The 20,018-nt window shown below is 38.9% G+C and overlaps 1 protein-coding gene across 7 annotated transcripts in view; it reads left to right on the forward strand.

Annotated features, from left to right (window-relative positions):
- ZNF521 (zinc finger protein 521) overlaps positions 1-20,018 on the forward strand; it is a 272,111-nt gene that overhangs the window by 82,423 nt on the left and 169,670 nt on the right. The gene's annotated exons all lie outside the window — the stretch shown is intronic.

Here is a 20,018-nt window from a genome sequence, read left to right on the forward strand (position 1 = left end):
CTTCCTACATAATTTGCCAGGGCTGAGCTTTGCAGCCCTCCCTGCCCTGCCCTCCACGTCGTTGCCTCTGCCCCAGGCCCACGTGTTCACAGCTCTGCGAACAGACCTAGCACCTTCGCTCCCAGCCTATTCCCATCCAATGCTCTCTGTCTGCAGTCAGTCCCCTTCTCACCTCTTCCCCCTCCTAGTTTCAGGGTTTTTTCCTCTCGGAGGCCTTCCTGGAGCCCCACGTCTAGGTGTGTCCCCTGTCACATACTCTCAGAACACCTGTTGGATAATATCTGTCTTGTGACTACCGTATAAGCCCCATCAAGTCTGAAATACCATTGACTGCTGGATTCCCAGTCCCTGGCACAGAGTAGGCCCTGGACAAATCTCTGGTGCTCATGGATGGAAGGAATGAACGGCCCTGATGCTAGTTTGCCTGGACCCCTGGCCACACCGTCGTCTCGTTTCTGTGTCTTTGTTTCCCTCGCTGCTCCCTTCAGCCCTATTCTTATCTCTGCTTCTGGAAGTTTGTGCCCAGAGTGTCCTCTTCAACTACTTTGGGGATGACCTAATCTGATCCCCTGTTAGATATGAGCCCCTCGAGTACATAATAGTGTACATATTTGTTGGATTGAAGCAAATTGATACCATAACTCAGTCTTAAGAGGGTTTATTTCACGAGGGTCACAAGAATTGAATCAAAGTGCTGCTTCAAAAGTTTCTTTTCTGCTAAATGACAAATCCAAACTTGGCTGAGACCTGTAGCTAGAAGGGGCCAATTTAAAATAGCTCATGGTTTGATCCTGCTCCCGGGGAGGAGGAAGCTGCCAGTACTGTCTGGTTGGGGAGGGTCAAGGGGAAAGACTGGCTCTCTCTTCAGTGTGGACTTTTCCTGGCTGCCATGTTGATAAAACACCGGATCTGAGAGCTCGGACCGCATGGGTTCCAATCTTCTGCTTACTGACTCTTAGGCACGGATTAGGCCTCAGTTTCCTAGTCTGCAAAACCTGATAGGTTTTTGTGAAGCATAAATGACTTGACATAAGTGAAACATGTAGCAAGGTGCCTGGCACTTTGTGATTACCCAGTAAATGATAGCTATTCTTTTTATTATAATATTTTATACCTAAATAGTACTGGAGGTCTGCAGAACATTTTCGCATACCATATTGTAGTAGATAGGCAGACAGCCCCTGGGAAGCCCACATAGGTGGTCTTTTGTAAATAGAGAGACTGCATATTCCCAGTGTCATTTTTGATAAGTTTGATTCTTGGCCTTGAATCCATAGGGTTACAGAAACCGAAGATAGGAAAGCTGGTGAGTTAACAGGCTCTTCTCTCGCTGGCCTGAGATTCCTCCTAATGGTCTGTTTCTGGTGTTGTTTCGGTTACAGTTAAAATTCCCTCCAGCATGGAGGCTTCCAACACATTTCTCAGGAAGCTATTCTTTAACATGTTGCCATTAGGATTTTTTTCCTTGATATAAAACCTGAATTTTCCTTTGCTTAATTTAATCCCTCTTCACATACACCTCGGACCTCTTTAAATAATTCTTTTCCCTCCTTGCCATTTGCACCTTTCAGTTACTTGTAGAGAGTTGTCATAGGTCCCTTTGGGCCTAATCCTATCACTGTAATTCATGTTGGGCAAGCTGTACATTTTGTATTAGTCTGTGGGCATATTCTAAGAACGCTGTCTTGCTGGAATAAAGGCAATGCTCCCAGGGTATTATCCAAACCTTATCATCAATAACAGCTACTAAATGTGAAACAAAGAGAGTGACTTTTTGAGGAAACAAAGGAAGTAATGAACAGGAGACGTTGTTTACCTTTTTATATTATTATTATTATTATTAATTATGAGAGTGCCTCTTGTTATAAAGAATAAACAATTTAATTTATAATTTATACCCATAGAGGGGAATACCATATGGATATCCCCAAACAACAGATAAACCAAAAGATATTCTTAGTTTTTAAATGTGAAAGGGTGTGTGTGTGTGTGCATGTGCACGCGCGCGCATCTAATGATCTGGTAGCTTATTCAAAATACTGAAAACTGAGAAAACTAAATATAAAAGAAACCGGAAAGTTGATGAGCTTCACCTAGCATAATGGAATATGAATCTCTTTCTAAGTTTCTACAGTCACAACTCTTTAGAAACATGGGCCCAGCCTTTCTGATTAGAAGAGATATAAGGAATTTTAAAATCTAGGGGTGCTTGGGTGGCTCAGTCAGTTAAGCATCTGACTCTTGATTTTGGCTCGGGTCATGATCTCAGGGTCGTGAGATCGAGCCCTGCATTGGGCTCTGCACTCAACCTGGAGCCTGCTTAAGATCCTCTCTCTCCCTCTCCCACTGCCCCTCCCTCCCCACTCGTGCTCATTCTCTCTCTCTCTCCCTCCCTCTCTAAAAAATTTAGAAAATATAAAAAAGAATTTTAAAATCTACTTTTGATCATATACAAACATCTCTGACAAGCTGGCAAGTGTTTTCCAGGGAGGACGAGACTCCATAGCCATTGCTACTGGTCAGGATGGAGTAATCCCCTAGGATGTCTTCCTATTGGCTTTGGGAGCTCGGTGTAGTCACTGGAGGCCAAAGGGAGCAGAAAGTATCACTTGCAAATGAATTACTGACTCTCAGGCAGTTGACCCTCCACTCTGAGACAGTCTTAGAATTTTAGAACTTCCTGGCCAGAGAACAGTATAGAAATCTCGTCTCTCCCAAATTTACCTAAAAAAATGAACTTGGGTTCAAGCCACAAGTGATATACTTCAAGTCACGTAGGAAGTTGCCAGCAGAGGTGTTGTCTGAGCCAGGCATCCTTTCCTAGCTGTGTATAGGGTCCCGCTATGAAAACTCACTCATAGCTTGATAAGGACATTCAGCTTAAAAGCCCATCTTGACAAGTCAATTGAGCAATGGACTGAAATGGGTATCAACTAAATGCTCTTCTCTGAAATAGATCTTTTTAATCATTATAAGATTTGAGCTCAAAGAAGGAACTTAGGTATTGCTTAAGTTGATTATCAATTCTATTTTCCTCAAGGCAACAGAAGTTCCTAAAACAATGAGTCCAACATACTTACCCTGGAAGTTACTCCATCCCTGAAAGATGGACCATAACCCCCATCTCTAGCCTCATTTCTGATTAGTCTTTTCCAATCTCTGTGTCTTTCTCTGTGCTTTTTCACATTCACCCAGGATGTTTCTTTTCTTTAACTGTATCTGTGATGTCTTTAGGGAAGTAGCTTTCCCATGGTGTTCTGAAATCATCCTGAAGTCATGCCCAGTGTTTCTGGGCCATTTGACCCCCTATCTTTCTCTGAGACTCCATATGCCTTCTTCTGCCATTGGTAAACTCATTTCTCCTCCTTCGGCTACAGGCGTATTTATATTTCCCACCCAACATTGCTCTTGTCCTTCTTCATTGGATCGCCCCATTTCCTCACAAAGGACTGCAGAGTAAGGGCCTTTTCAGCATCATCTGGCCTCTGGAATACAGTTCCTGTACATTGCCCCTGTCGGGGGCCTCTTTTCAGCCCTTCACGTCTCAGAGGGAGAATCAGAGACTACTTCTGTCACGAGCCCCTCTGAAATGCTGCATTTTGAATGCAACGGCACACCCCAACCTGACATTCTCTCTCCCTTCTTTGAATCCCTGCTGGGCTCCTTTTAAGGCGTCTGTGTTTTTCCTTGCATGCATCATAGTTGCATATGCTTCTTAATTATGCTAAATTAAAAATATTTTTTAATTGTGGTAAAGTATATGTAACATAAAGTTTTATCATCTTAACCATTTTTAAGCATACAGGTCAGGAGTGTTAAGTACATTCACACTGTTGTGCAACCAATCTCTGGGACTCTTTTCATCTTGCAAAACTGAAACTCATTACTCATTAAACAACAACTCCCCATTTCCTTCCCGCTCCAAGGCCTTGGTAACCACCCTCCTATTTTCTGTGTCCATGAATTGAATACTCCTGATACCTTGTCTAAGTAGAATCATATACAGTATTTGTCCTTTTGTTACTGGCTGAATTCACTTAGCATAATATCCTCGAGGTTCATCCGTGTCATATTACAGGATTTCCCTTTTCTTTAAAGACTGAATGATATTCCACTGTATATGCACACCACATCTTCTTTATCCATTCGTCCTTTGATGGACATTTAGGTTGCTTCCACTGTTTGGCTATTATGAATAATGCTGCAATAAATATGGGTGTGCAAATATCTCTTCCAGACCCTGCTTCCAGTTCTTTTGAGTATATGCCCAGGAGTGGGATTGCTGAAACATATGGTTAACTCGACTAAATTTTAAGCTCACACTATATTTTGAGCCTTGAGAGCAAGGACTGGGTCATTTTCATCTTTGTATCTTCTGAGCATCTATCACAGTGCCTCATAGGTAATAGACATTCAGCAGGTATTTGTTGAATGAATCAATGAATGAATGAAAAAAAATCTTTCCTAATATTGAATGTGAATGACTTGTATAGATTAAAATATTTACTCGATTTACATCAGAAATCAAATGGCAGGGAAAGGGTATATAGAAAAATACATTCAGTTACTAAAATATGTCCAAAAATAAGAACCCAAGAACACTGTATACATTCTTATGTAGTGACTATATTGGTAGTTTTCTGATAGGTGGTTGCAGCTTTATACAAATTTCCACCTTCCTTTTTACTCTGTATGTAAAGAGCTATACCCCATTAACTACCAAAATTCACAACTGTTTCCAGAATAGTGAAAGTAGCTTTTACAAAAATAATTGTAAAATGTAAAGTAATCGAAAACAGGTTCATACTCTGTGTAATGATCAGATAACTTGAGTGAAAGCAGCAATTATGTGTTCCTGGACCACACTGGAGGTGGGAAACAAGAAAAGCATATGCCATGCTGCATATTATTAAGAAAGCAACACTTTATATTTACTTTGCACTTAAAAGTTTGAATGATCTGGCTAACAGAAATAGAAAAGACCCAGGCTTTGGAATACATTAAAATTGCATATACAGTAAGACAAATTGCTATTTTATAAGCTTGCCACAATGTAGTAAATTTGTACTTCTGGTGTAATTCATAATAAATTTGCATAACATTTACTGGGGGCTTTCACTGTGCTATTTCATTTCTTTCAACCTCTTTCTTGGGGTGGCACCACTCCATTATATAATCCAAGGGTCTACATATGAAAGGGAAGGTGGGGTGGGGAAGAAATCGAGGGACAAAGGTCTGTAATCAAACAAGCTACAAAAACCCCAGCAGAGAACAGCAGGTATCAATTAAGATTCAGAGAAAAGTCCATTTTTACAATGGGCTACTAATATATATCACAGGTCCATCTCCTATTTCTTATTTTCTTCTTTCTTTCTTTGGTGTCTATGAGAGTTCCAAGCTCCCATCCACTGCTTGAGGGTGTAAGGAAACTAGAACCTACATCCTTTGTTACTCCATATTCATTCAGATTGAGTTTATAGAGGGTACCTTGATCTGAATGTAAGTTATCAGGGAGAAAAAAAAACCTGTAAATCAACCACAACTGGAACTCCGCTTGCATCTGCCAAGAAGAAACTTAATTAGTTTTAAAAGATATTAGGTTAGGGGCACCTGGGTGGCTCAGTCGGTTAAGCGTCTGACTTCATGTCAGGTCATGATCTCTGGGTCCTGGGATGAGCCCCGCGTGGGCCCCCCTCTGAGCAGGGAGCCTGCTTGTCCCTCTGCTCCTCCCCCTGCTCGTGCACCCTCCCCCCCTCAAATAAATAAATAAAATCTTTTTTAAAAAAGATATTAGGCCAGAGGTAAGTGAGAATTTGATTAAAAATCAAAATTATGGGCAGCTATCCTGGGTGATAGCTGATGAATATATTGCTATTTTATTACTAAGGAACATTGTTTTTTTGTTTTGTTTTGTTTTGTTTTTTACCTGATTCATTTTGTTCAGCCCTGTCAAAATGGGATTAAAATATGTTAAGTTAGATAATATACATGTTTCCATGTTGAAGACAAAATAAGTACATACCAGTGCTTATATTACTTTTGTTGCATTTACATTGCTTCATTGATTTTGCCGCATGTCTCAGACATCCCTTACAATTCCATAATTCCAGTTGTCCATATCGGCTGGTGAGGTAGATATAGAGCCTAGAACCCAAAATGAAAAGCATCGATGACTATTATGGGGCTTGAGGCAAGAACTTAATTCCTCTGAGCTGAAAAACAGCATGCTGGACAAGTTGATTTCGGATGCTTCCAGCTGTAGATTTTCCCTTTTCTCTGGGATAGTGTCATACAAGGTTAATGGGTGTCTGGACTACCACACAGTCAGAGCACCCAAATAATCAAGGCAAGGATTTGAGTTCATATTATGTGTGAAAATTATCCAAAGAGAAGTGCAAAGTGCTTGAAAATATTTTCCCCACACATCTGCTATTGAGCTCTTTGGAGGTGTAGTCGAAGCCCGTACCCTGCCGTGTGGTGCCCTTAATACTGATTTCCTACTTACATCTGTATTTCTCCAGAGGATCTGAGCAAATGATATGTGGATCATTTTTTATTAACCACACTTTTTATTATCCAAAATGCTGGGTCTCGTTTAACTTTGACTTATGACATCTCCATTGTATATTAGCAAATACATTTTTTTTTTGAAGCACAGAATCTAAACAGAAACATGCCTTTTCCCCATGACATATGGTGTCTTTTCACTAAAAATTTGTCAAAATCCAAATATATACACATCTTGGAGCACCCTAACTTTTAAAAAGTAGATCGGGTAGAGTAAATATACTCAATATTAGTACAAGAGGTAAGATTAATATAAGTCACAAAAAAATGTGGGTCTAATGCTTTTAAACACCAATTATTTCCCCAAAGTAGCCTGAATATGATAGGCTTCCTTCAAGATCAGTAATGTCTCAAGAATTTGGCAGCGCTAAGAAATGGAAATGCAGTGGTAATTTATACTTCAGATGTTCTAGGCGTTGGTACCCAGGCAGAAAGGGTGTATGCCAGGAACCAACGTAGTAATTTGTAGAAATACAGCTTCTTGGAATTACCGGGTTCAAAAGGAAAATTCTTCTCTGACTTTTTGTGTTTTTCTGTTATCATAAGAGGTGTATGAATTTGATTTATGAACAAGTCCTGCTATAAATAATAAAATAATAAAATGGCATGTCAGCAAGGGATAAAGAGTTACTTACAGAAGTTAAAGTGAAATTAAGTAACTCCTGCGCCCACTTATGAAAGCGCCCGTTATTCTCGGTTCAAGAACAGTTGAATGGTCATAAATACTGTGTTAAAGTTGGTTTGTCTTACGGATAAGACTTTTATAAATACTTAAAATGGAATCAGCACACACCCTTTTACCTACGCTGATTTTTGTTTATCCTTGCAACATATTTTGAAAGCTCTGCGCTGCTGCGTTCAAGCCAGTAGGAAGCAGAAGCACTTACTTGCACAGCATTTAACACTCAGATACAGAGCATCTCCAGCACGCTATGGATGCGCTCTGGGGTTTGAAGCTAATGTGAATGTCAGGCCAAAGTGGGGAGAACTTTATAAGATACTGAATAAGAAACTCCTCTGCCATTTGCTATGAGATGGAAAGAAAGAAAGGGGGGACATAGAAAAGAAGCAATTTGTCTTCTTCAGATGCATCCAGGGAAAATACCTCATCTTAAAAACGGAAATGACTGGAAGGTGTGCAGCAGATTTTCTGATATATGGTGTATTATGATCCAGATTGCTTTGTTCAAGAAAAAAAAAATTCTGGTAAATAAGTTGCAATGTGGTCCTCTGTATTTTTCCATGAAATATTAGGCCTTTGTATAATATGTGCATAATTTTTATGAATCAGAACCTGAATCATAAATAAAATGTTAATGTGTAGACACATTTAACTGTGGAGCAGATGGAAAAATAGGAATGTGTTAGAAAACTAGGTATTTGCAGAAGCTAATGAAGTTAATTGGTCTCATTTGACTACCTTATTTTCCCAAACCCCCTAAAGACTGGGCTTTTTTATTTCTTTAATTAAAAATGAGTTTGGTATGTTAATATTATAACCTTTCATTTTTTCTTGGTTTTCTATATAAATGTCTTATTTATAGAACCACCCTTAGGAGTCTAGTATTAGTAAGAACATTAGTAAAGTGGGAGCAGTAAGAAGGGTGCTAATACTATACAAAAGCTATTAGCCACATACATTGGGATAATGTGTGCTTTTACACCTTATTATTACTTCCCTGTCCTGTTTTCTTTTGATTACATAGAGAAAGATCTATTTTCCTCTAGCCTAAAAATGGTACAAGTAAAAATACATAAAATAATGATTGTTGAGCAGAATTTAATTTTTAAATATCAGTACTTGAACATATTTTGATTGGTTAAATTACATGGTAAACTTCCATTGAAATATCAACAGTATGAAATCAGAGAAATCACAGCCCTGAGCTAATCAATACCAAGTGTGTAGATAATTTTCCCTAAATTATTCCTTGTATAGGGAAAAGTTAAAAAGCAAAATATTTAGCTATTCGCCAAAGAGTGCTTTTTAATTAGAGCTTTATGTTTTGGCTGCCACTTTGGAATACAGAGTGAACAGTGAAGGTATAGTTGCATACTGCAAAGGATCCCGGGACATTGTTTCTCTAATGTCATCACTAACATAATGCATTTGTATTGATTGTCTATGATTTCTGTATATGGATGGTTGAGTTTGAGCAAACTACCCAAGGTTTCAAAGGATTTGGATAATGTTACACTGTAGGGTTGGAAATCTCTTTGAATATTGTATCGCAAAGGGACAAAGACATAGTTTCAGTGCATTTATTAGGCCCTTGCTGTAGAAATAGGAACAATAGACCATCTTTTTTAAGTTAAGAGATCTTGGAACAGGCGACTCTAATAAATCCTGGGTTTAAGAAGAGTGGTACGTGCTGCAATGCCGAAATTGTTTATTCATCTGGAATGTATTAGAATCTTGATTAATCAGAAGACATCTGCAGTTTTACATAAAAAGCAGAGTGGGCAGTTTGGCAAATAGAAGTGGAAAGGGAGAAAGAAAAAGCCAGTCCCATAGAATGCTATTGTTTCTTTTTTGATCAAGCATTGTTATTCTTAATAGGACAGAGCAATCCGACATTTTCCACCTACAGAAGTGCAATATAGAATTAAAATCTGTAGCTTTGAGAACAGACAGGTCCCTTTAAAGCCTTATATTCAAAATAATTTTATATATATCACCCTCCTTCTAGAAGATCCAAGCAGAAGGAAAAAAAACTCATTTATTTGATTGGTTTATATGATATCAAACATATGCATATTTTTGCAGATCTAAAATTTAACATTTCGTAGACTATATTTTCACATGTAATACTTAAAAAATATTTAAAAAATATTTTTTTCACTTCAGAATCCCTTACCTCACAATTATTTTAACTAAATGGAAGTGCATGATTTCTGCATAAGGCACCTTAAATTTCAAGATAACCAAACAATTGCTATTGGAATAGGAATATTGGAAACTATGGTGTTTGAGGGAAACCAAAATCAAAGTTTGTAAGATCTGTATAATTCACATGGTTTCCTGAATGCCAGGACATCTTACAAAAGGGAATGATGAGATCAGAGCTCACTATTTGGAAGAGAACACGTTTGGCAGCTAGTTTCTGAAGAATCTGACACTCATACAGACACCAGTCTCTAAGGCCAATAGGTGAAAGATTGTTAGAGTCTTTGCAGAAGGCAGAAATTCATGCATATAGCAGTCATCCTTAGGGGAATAAAAGGAACAAATTCTGACCAATTTAAATGTGACAGTTTTAAAGAAGGCGGAAACAAGAAAAAATAGCTATCTTACTCCGTATCTATTCCACAGTAGGATTTGGCAAAGAAATCTCTTGATAATAATGTAGGTATCTGCTATTGGATACTTCCTGAAAGTTGACCAATGACTATTTTTGGCCACCCAGTCACAGACAGCTAAATAATATACAATAGATTCTAGAAGCAAACTTGCTTTGTAGGAGAAAGTATTCATGAATTACAGAACTAAAAAGACAATGGACACATGAAAAATGATTGAAGGATGAAATTCCTTAACAGGCATTAGCAGAGTTAAATTTATGTAGTTAAGGTTAGAATATAGTTTGTCAGAATATGAGGACCAGCCTTCACCAACCCTCCCCCGAAGTGTGATATTTCGATCATTTTTAGGCAAAGGCGAATTTGTTTATTTTAGTAAAGACAGCAGAGATTTAAAAAAAAGAAATACGATGTCTTAAATATTTATTCTTAGTATATGAGAGGGGTTTGTTAATACATGATAAGACAATGCTATAATACAGTGTTATGCAAACTTTTACGGTAAAAATCAAGATGGTAAATATTTTAGGTTCTGTGGGTCATACTGTTTCTGTCATAAGTAGTCAACTGTGCTTTATGGAAGAACTCATGCTTAATATGTAAATAAATGAGCATGGCTGTGTTCCAATAAAATTTTATTCGCAAAAACAGGTACATTTAGGTTGCCGGCCTAATTTGCCAACCCTTCTTTAAATAAATTGTTTAAGCATTAATAGGTCCTCAGTAGTATTAGATGATTCTAATAATGCTCATTACTTGAATTTTAAAGGAGTGCACACTTGTAACATTATCTATATAAGACAGAAGGAAATTTGTGGACACATGCCAATGCCTCAAATATTTACACTTTGTTATTAATGACTAATTATTAGAGTAAGTAAGTGGGGGAAGTATGTAGAGGGTTTATACAAAGTTCTTTATCTAGGTAAAGCTAGAAAAGTACACAGGTAAAGGGATTGTTGTGAATATCAACATAACTTTCCAAATAATCTTTACTAACTCAAATTATTTAGAAAACCAAAAGGTTATCTTTCCCTAAAAGTCCAGATGAAGAAGTTTACATTTTAAAACCGCCACTACATAATTGATAACATCATGACATACATTCATTCTTGCAAAAACTTTTCCAGGAGAGCGAGAACAAGAAGGAATGTTATCACATAGAAGTGTTCTTGCTTCGTATTCTGTTGTGGTCGTCTTTGCCTGTGTTCTTCCTACATAATGTTCCACTGGCATATCACATAGGTTCAAAGGTGTTGTTACTAACCTAGCATCAGTAGAACATATATGTGAGGCTCCTTTGTATAGGGATGACTGCTTTGTTCTAATCTAACCAACTGGAGTCTTCTTTTGACCTCCCTTTGAGATCTGTGTGTGTGTATGTGTGCGCGCACGTGCGCATGCATGTGTGTGTGCTGTTTCAAGATAGCTGGCTTTAATTAGAAAGGAGTACAGTTGTTTCTTACATATGGCGTTCAAAGCTATCATCTCATCCTAATGATCTTCTTGCACACAGGTGCACTAACCAGCTACGTAGTGACAGTGGTGCGATGGGTGGCAAGGAATTAGGAGGAATACACATTCCAGCGATTTTTTCTTTACTCATCATGTGTAATTAGTGAATGAATGTTCTGTTCTTTTGGATCTGAATTTTTCTAGACAAGTGAATGCATCCCCTCCACTCTACCACCCCTGCTATTCCTTTACTTTAGATTTTCATCTCATCTGGACCATTGCCATAGCCTCTAGCCTTCATCCACTCCCTCCCGATCCAGAGCACTCTGATGCAGTCCCTTCTCTTCTGATTGAAATTCTTTAACAGTTCTCTGTGCCTGAAAATAAACTCAAAGCCCTTAGCTTGATAAGCAAGTCTGTCGTGAGCTGGATCCCGGCCCTGTATGTAGCAATGTCTTCTGCCATTTCCTCCCACAAACTCTTATGTTCTAGTCCAGATCCTGGCTGCCTGTTAGCATCCCCCTGGGAAACTTAAAAAAAAAAAAAAACAACCCACTGATTTAAACTCATCCTCAGACTAGTATAATTAGAATTTCTGGGACTAGGGTACAAGCATCAATATTTTTAAAAAGATCTGCAGGTGATTTTAATACACAGCCAAGTCTGAGTTATTCTATCTAGTCATTTGACACCATTGTCGGTTCCCTGATCACATCATCTGTGCTTTTGTACATACGGTTCTTTTTGCCTGAAATGCTCAGTCCCCTTTTCTATACCTGGAAAACTCCTGATTATTTTTTAAGGTTTAGCACAACACATCCTTGGGTGGCCTTTCTGTATCCCCCAAGATACAGTTGGTGTTTCTTCCATGGAATCCCACAGCCCTGCTTTTATTGCATTCCCCATTCCACTGTTTTGCAATCCTACTTTTACATGTCTGCCTTCCCCGTCCCATTCAGTGAACTATTCACTGTCATAGTTCAGTGTCTTGGTGTTGGTGGACTTCTGTCTACTGTGCCAGGTACAGAGTCTCACCCTTAAATGTGGAGTGTATGAACGGATCAGAAGAGCAAGACTGAAGTGTGGTAGCCAGGACACACCTAAAAATCTATTCACTGGCTCATTGGGTCAGCCTCAAAATGATCTCTGTTTCAAAGGAAATGAGGTGAAAGAAGAACTAGTCTGAAAATTAGTGAGACTGTCAAATTGGAGAGTCCATAGAATGAGCAGCACTATGGAAACCCTTCCCTGGGACGGCAGACCAAGTAAGGGCACCACAACCATAGTAAAGGATATGGTCAGGACTTGGGGCAAGAGAGGTGACAAAGGAGAGAGAAAACATCAATGATAATCAAACAGACTTCTCTCTTATGTGGGGAAAGAAAACCAATGCTCAAGTTGAACTCACTCTAAGGTAACATGCTAGTAAGACTTGGGAAATCCACCAGAAAGCAAAACATTACTTTAAGAAATGGTAGAGAATGGTGGCAAGAAGACCAGGGCATGTGGCATCAGCCCCAAGCAACAACTGAAGCTTCCAAAGAAGATGGGACTGAGTAACTTTTACTTTATTATAGTCTTAACAATAGTAGCTTCATTTAGGGGCTTTGATAAATCTTTGCTTATAACACCAATATAAAATATAGCCAACAAATTAGCTGAAGAATTAAAAGAAAATAGGATAAAATTAAAAAATTATAATAGCAAATGAATCCTGTCTATTTCAGAAAGTTAATTCACCCCTTATAGTTGGTTGTGGTGTTATATTCCACGGACTCATACTGAGGAATCTAATATATTATGCATATTCACAAAATATACATGAAGTGTAGTAGCTTTTTTTTTTTTTAAGGTTTTATTTATTTATTTGAGAGAGAGAGAGCATGAGCAGGAGGAGAAGCAGAGGGGAGAGGAGAGGGAGAAAGAATCTGAAGCAGACTCCATGCTGAACGTAGAGCCCATCATGGAGCTTGATCCCAGGACCCTGAGATCATGACCTGAGTTGAAACCAAGAATCAGACCCTTAACCAACTGAGCCACCCAGGTGTCCTGAAGTGTAGTAGCTTTTGAGTAACAAACTCATTTAATAATTTTTAAAAAATCTTGTTCATAATGAGCACAAATGCACAAATATATATGCTCTTTTAAAAATATATGTACATTTTAAATAGCTGTGTCTGTATTTATCCAAAACCAAGAGTGGGTGGAGATCTCATTTTGTATACCTCTGTATCCCAGTGCAGAGCCAAATGCCTGTTTGATGAATGAATGGGTCAAACCAAGAAGGAGTAGACTTGAATGAGTTTAGAAAGCAATTGAGACTGTTGCCTCAAATAAGCCACTTCTCCCAGGTCGTCCATCATCCACCTAGACTGTGTGAGGCATAGAATAAAAAGCACATTAGCTCAAAGATACATCGTCAAGGGATTGTGCATTATAAAAAGTACTCATTGATGACCCACAATAAAATTAATGGAATTGAAAAAATTCTCTTTTCAGAAGAGACATGCTGAGACTAAACAACTTTGCATAAATGAGATCAATGAGATCAATGAAAATTTGCTAGAGCAACGTTGATTCATTTGCTTTTTGCAGTTTTCAATACAACCAAAAGTTTATTTCATAAGTTGTTTACTTGAAATTCATCACATATTGTCTAATGGAACAATGCAGTAAATGCAGATTGGGTTCCTGGGCTAGCTCATCTCTCTCTCTCTCTTTTTTTAACATATGAGGTTTGTAGTAAAGAGTCACAACATACAGTTTGTGAATTTTACAAAGTCCCCAATAACAGGATGAAGGGACAGAAATCCAGCCATGCTTTAATCAGCCAGTGGAAAGGACAGTTTTTTGGTAGTTTCTCTATAAGAAGGGTACCTTCTGGAATTTCATCTTCTTGGATTGGAGTGTCTTCTATAATTCTCATAAAGATGCCTTTGGTTTGTGCTATGGGCTGCTTGTGACTGAACAATGAGTCACACAGTGAGTTGTAAGCATTATTTAGATGGGAATTTGAATTGAGTCTTTAAGGAAGCCAGACTAGCCTTTCTTCAGGATTCACTGTAGGAGCAAGCACTCCTGGTCCTTTCCTGTGTTTCATGAGCACGGGGAGTAGAGCCTGCTCTGGCTCCTTCTAGAACAGGAAGATGCATGGGAGGCTGGGAACTCTTGTGAGAGCCAGCAGTTTCCTTCTATCCCAGAGGGTGGCTGACTAGAAGCTGTGGAAGTCAGTCTCTGTGAGGGTATGGGCTTCCTGAAATGCCAGCGTCAATGTGGTGGAGCAGCTATACAGACACGGGCTCTTACAGGAACTTTGCAAGTGGGGCACTACAGAAGAGTGAGTGTGTGTGTGTGTATGCACGCACTTACATGTTAGAACTTCCCCGGGCACTTTGATAGCAGGGGGACTTCTGCATTGGCAGGCTAAATACTATGGAGGGGTACCCTGGAGGTGTCTCTAGGGGGCGGGATGGATAGAATTCCATCTATTCACCACTGTTGGGAGAGAGGGAGACTCGTAGTTTCTCATGGGCTGTGGTGGGGACTCTCCGCACTGGTGGAGAGTGGAAGATGAGGTGCTGGTAGTTCATTTCATCTACATCATTTATAAGTTTGACATTTGAAACCAGTGAATTTCTATAGGTGAGCCATTGATTCTTACCATTATAGGCCTGAGTTTTAAAATGCTATCAGTCAATATGTTCTGTTTTCATTTTGTTCTTTTCTTAGTTCTCTGGTACTGAGAAAACAAAACCAGACAAATAAAACCTCAATTTCATGATATGAGAAAGTTCTCCAAACTTAAGAAGATCCAAGTAACATTAATTAGAACCCATTTCAATAATTAAAAAAAAATTTTTTTGGAAAACAAGACACTTAGAGCTCACTTGGATGTGTGATCTAGTAACCGTATTAATCAGTTGAATAATCCACATTAATCAGTCCTGCCTCGACGTGAAATTATTAATCAGCTTGATGATCTAAGCAATTGTCTGAGGAAATGCGTTTGTCTTAGAATTTAAAAAGTGATAATGGGAAAGTTAAAAAAAAGAGAGAGAACAAGCAAAAGAATTATATTCTTGTTAGTTTTATTTCATTTATTTCAATACCAGCTCTTCTACTGATGTAGAATGACTCTGAACAAATAATTACAAATAATTACTCCTCTTAATGGTGTCATCTTCTCTCCATATAGAGGGAAAGCTGTGTGTAAGTTTGTCAGGGGCATGGAAGACCTGCCTCAGGTTGTTTCCTTTGCCCCTATCCCCAAGGGGATAAAAGTTGGTATCCCCTAGAGACTAGTGAAGCCTAAAAGCTGAGGCTGTATGGGACACTAAATAGGCTTACACTGAGGCAAGCTGTTGTTGCATTTGGCTATTTCAGCCAAACGAGAGAAGAGTAAGAACAAATCCAAAGTAGTCATTGGCCACTGTGAGGCTAAAAATGAAAAAAAAAAAAAGGTGGTTAGTTTGATAGAAATGTTCAGGTTCCCACTGATAATGTGGAAACTTAAGCATAGGGGCAAACTGGAGTTATCCCATCATGATGAAGCATTCCTAAATCTATGTGTAATCTCCCAGTAATCAACAAAACTCTGTTGGGGAACAAAAAAAAGATGGCAGTCAGCGAATGTTACCAAAGAAATATTTTCAGAAATTCTCTTATACCAAGTGACGGTTAGAGCAACAATTGGTTTGGAGCCCTTTTGTTGAAGAAAATAGAACCTACCGAAAGCATAGTGTAAAATGATGGTGTAGAGTATTTAAAGTATAGTCCCAGTAGATTATGTCCCCTTTTACTTGGGGCTGGGGAGAGGTCCTTCTACCTGTCATAGGTTGGGGCTGGATGGCTTTGTACCAGTTCTTCAGTTTGTCCCCTCCCACTGTCACCATTTAGATATGTCATTTGTATTCATAGAATAGAGCAAGCATTAACCACTCCATAGGGTCAAGCCTGTAGCTAAACAATGAGAAAAACCAAGCAAAACAAAACTTGTTTGTGAAGTAGGTCTTACTCTTCCAATCTTAGCACCCATAGTGCAAACTTTAAATCTTAGGCATCTAAATCATTGATTTCTCCACAGTGAGACAGAAATTTGTGGATTAAACTTATTTTGCAAGACAAAACTAAAGAGCATATTCACAGATAAAGCAAAGAAGAACATCAAACAAAAAAGGATGTAGCACCTTATACTCGCCATGAAGGTTGGGTTGTAATTTGGGAGTCAACAACAAAATCTCTGCATCTTTGATTACTTCTCTCAAAAGGCTGAACATTTTTAGGATACAATTTTCAGTTCATCCTAAAATTTTCTCTTGTGTGGCTTGGCAGATGTGAAAGTTTGAGAACCTCAGGAAAATCACGTCGAAAGAACCTGCTTACGAGAGATCACAGGGGTGTGGATTTGGTTGACGACACAGACTGTTGAGTCCTTACAGAGAATTGTTTGTCTTCCGTTTTTAGATGGCTTTAATTCCTCCAAATTGCTCCTTGAATAATAGGAGAAAGGCAATTTGAATTTCAGTGACAGATTGGACATAACAGGTTGCAACTATTAGGTCTAATTTTACCATACTGAGAAATAAAATTGCCTAAACATAAACATCGATCACTGATGCAGTAAATTAATTTGTACAGAAAAAGTAGTTTAACTGCAGTGCACATTAAACATAGAAAATTTTCAAAATTACTGCTCTCTGAATTAATTTGTACACTTGTTTACTTGTTAAAAGCACACATAAATTCTTTTTTTTTTTCCTAAGGCAGTGCAGCTTCAAATTGAGTAAGAAAGAAGTGTAAAAAGTAGCAAGGAAATGCAGAGACATGGAAGGTACACCAGCTGAACTGAACACTTGAAAATAGTATTTTTTGCCTGTTTTTCATTCTTTTTGTTTTTCAATGCTATTCAGAACATGCTTCATTTTTGAATCTGTTCATCAGATCACTAGAGATGTTGTGCATTCCCCCTTATTATAACAAGATAAATGTGATGTTTTAATAGTCTTGACTTATGTTTGCTAAGAATTGGAGGTGTGGAACAATTCTAAGGGTTTTATGGTTTGGTTCCTTGGTGAGTTTATGTTCAGTGGTGTCCTAGGGCTTGGAGCTGTTAACATTGCATTCCTGAACAATCTGACCCATGAATTTCTTTGTATTTAACCCGTAAGAAAATCGGTGAACATGTTTTCATTTTACCTGTAATTCTATTATGAGGAATGCATGGCAAAGTTTGGATAGTATCTTTTCAGATTGTTCCAGCCGCCGCGGACCTGGAGCTGGCAATGTGGTGCGGTTTGATACCATCTCCTGCCTACAGTTTTCAAGGACAGTGGTTCGATTCAAATACAATTCTGATAAGTGGCAGGTTTTCGTGTCTTTAATGCCTTGACAAGGGCATCACTCTCAGGAGAGGGAGGTGAAACCGTTTGGACGAGGATTCCGTCCCTGCTCCTTTGTGCTGACACACTAAGATAATGGACAATTAAGAGAACCTTCACTGCAGGTGAAAGGATGGGGTTATCACTAATATAAAGGAGCCCATGGGGTGCTGGGGTATGAAGGAGAAGAGGAATGGGAATTTTTAAAAGGAATATAAAACACACAGATGAGACGCCTAATAACTGTTCACATATTGCTCTTTCACATGTGATAATGGTGAGTGATTGCAGTATTCACTATTGCTTGCTGTAACTTTTTAAAAAATATCTGGTTCATTGCATTTGACACAAAGTACTGCAGAAAATCTGCCCCTATGTACCTCGCCTGTCACGGAGTAGGTGAGCCCTGATAATAAAGGGGTTTGTTTTTGTGGAGTCTGGCTTTTGGACCACCTTTCATGGGGTTTTGCAGATCGACTCGTGATAATCTAGGGCTGTGGTCGTCAACCTTGACTGCGCTCCCCAGGGCCCCAACCCTCAGAGAGACTGATTTACTTGATCTGGGGAGAGACCCGTATTTTTCAAAGCTCCCTTGGACAGTTCCAGTGTGGAGCCAGGATGCAGGCTGTTGTTATAGTTTTTAAGCCCCTCAATGCTTGGGCTCCCCCATAGACTGTCTGATTCTTTAATAGATTTGAATAAGGTATGTGTTGCTATTAGAGAAGATGTATTCTGCATGTTATTAATAGCCATCTAGTGTTTATGCTGACTTCACGGTTTAGGATTCAGGTGCATCTGGAGAGAAGTCTCTAATCTTCTCTACTGTTCCCCACTTGCTCCCCACCGTGTTTTTGTTTCTGTTTTTTTTTTTTTTTCCTGGTATGTATTAAAGCTTCCTCCTTCTGTGATATTGTGCATAAATGACCTATAGTGTGGGGATAGTCACCCCAACAGGAGGGCTCCTGTAAAGGCATGTTTGTAAGCCACATTATTTAGGATCATAAGGCAATAGGGTAGCAGCAACTTTGTACCTAGACTTCTTAATCTATAGGGGTAGATGTCCTGTGTGCACGTGAATCACAGGGGAAAACTTCTCATACCATTTAGCCCTAATAAAAGTGCGACAGTCCTGAGTATTTCTAAACTGAGTGTGGAAGAGGTTAACTGATTTTCTTTTGACTTAAACTTTCATTTGTCTCCAAGAGCCCCGAACAACAATAGAGTGCACCGCTTCTGATAAGTATGGGTTCTCCTCAGCCTGAAGAGATGTGTGTGATAAGATAACATGGCTTGAAAAAAAAAAGAGAGCGAGAGCTTGAAGGAAAGGGATAGGAGGAGAGGGAGAAAGAAAGTATGTTAACTGCTTTGACTGCAAAATACCCGCTGGTAGCCAGAGATAAGACACCTTGAGCTACTCCGAAGACCTTAAACAGGATGTAAATGAAGCCAATAAAAATCATTTGAGAGCAAGCCACTTTTCTACTCCCCTCCTATTTCCAGCCCTGACAGCAGAAGGCTTAATTTACTGTATGGCATACCACACTTTCGTGTAGAACCCAGGAAGTTGTGGGAGACTGAGAGGAGCCAGTTCAAAAAACAAGATATCTACAGTTTCTAGAGAAGTCCAAATTTAAGGCATTTAATCAGCAGTTCTAGCAATACCTTCCTGAGTGGAAAAGAAAGTATTGCTGATTATCGGAAGCTCCTTTCCCCTTTCCCCTCTTCCTGCTTCACATATTCGTTTGCTTTGTATTTAGTTATGACAATCTTCTGTGGGTGAAGTGGTTCACGGGGTGAGCTGCATTTTATTGCCTGTTGATATATCTCATCAAGCTAATGCAGCTTGAAAGGAATTATCAACAAAAGTTTAAGACATAGACTTTGCAAAGTGCACATTTGAAAGAAGCTGTTTACTCACAACTCTGTATCAGAATCATTGTAACACCCAGCTTTTATGTACTTGGAACTTCATAACTTCAAAACGGTTACTGTCTTTTTTTCTAGAAATACACAAGCTGTTGCCAACAACACTTCTACAGAGAGGAAGTAACTTATGGGAGCTAATTGGACATCACACTGAAAAGATTTGAAGCTGGGAGTCCTGCTGAAAGTGGGAGGGGCAACTGTTAAGGGATGGGAAGGCAACGGAGATAATAATGTTTTCTTTTTGTTAAAGCTGCTGCTTGGAAGAGCTGGGATTCCATGTGGTCTTTGACTAAGGGAGAGAAAGCCCACCATCAGCATTGTTCTTGTGCGGAGCAGCAAATATGGAAAAGGCATGGCTGAGTGTGGCAAACTTTTAAGCAGAGGACTTAAATG

The sequence above is a fragment of the Halichoerus grypus genome, chromosome 13 (genome assembly GCF_964656455.1).
Source record: "Halichoerus grypus chromosome 13, mHalGry1.hap1.1, whole genome shotgun sequence".
NCBI lineage: Eukaryota > Metazoa > Chordata > Mammalia > Carnivora > Phocidae > Halichoerus > Halichoerus grypus.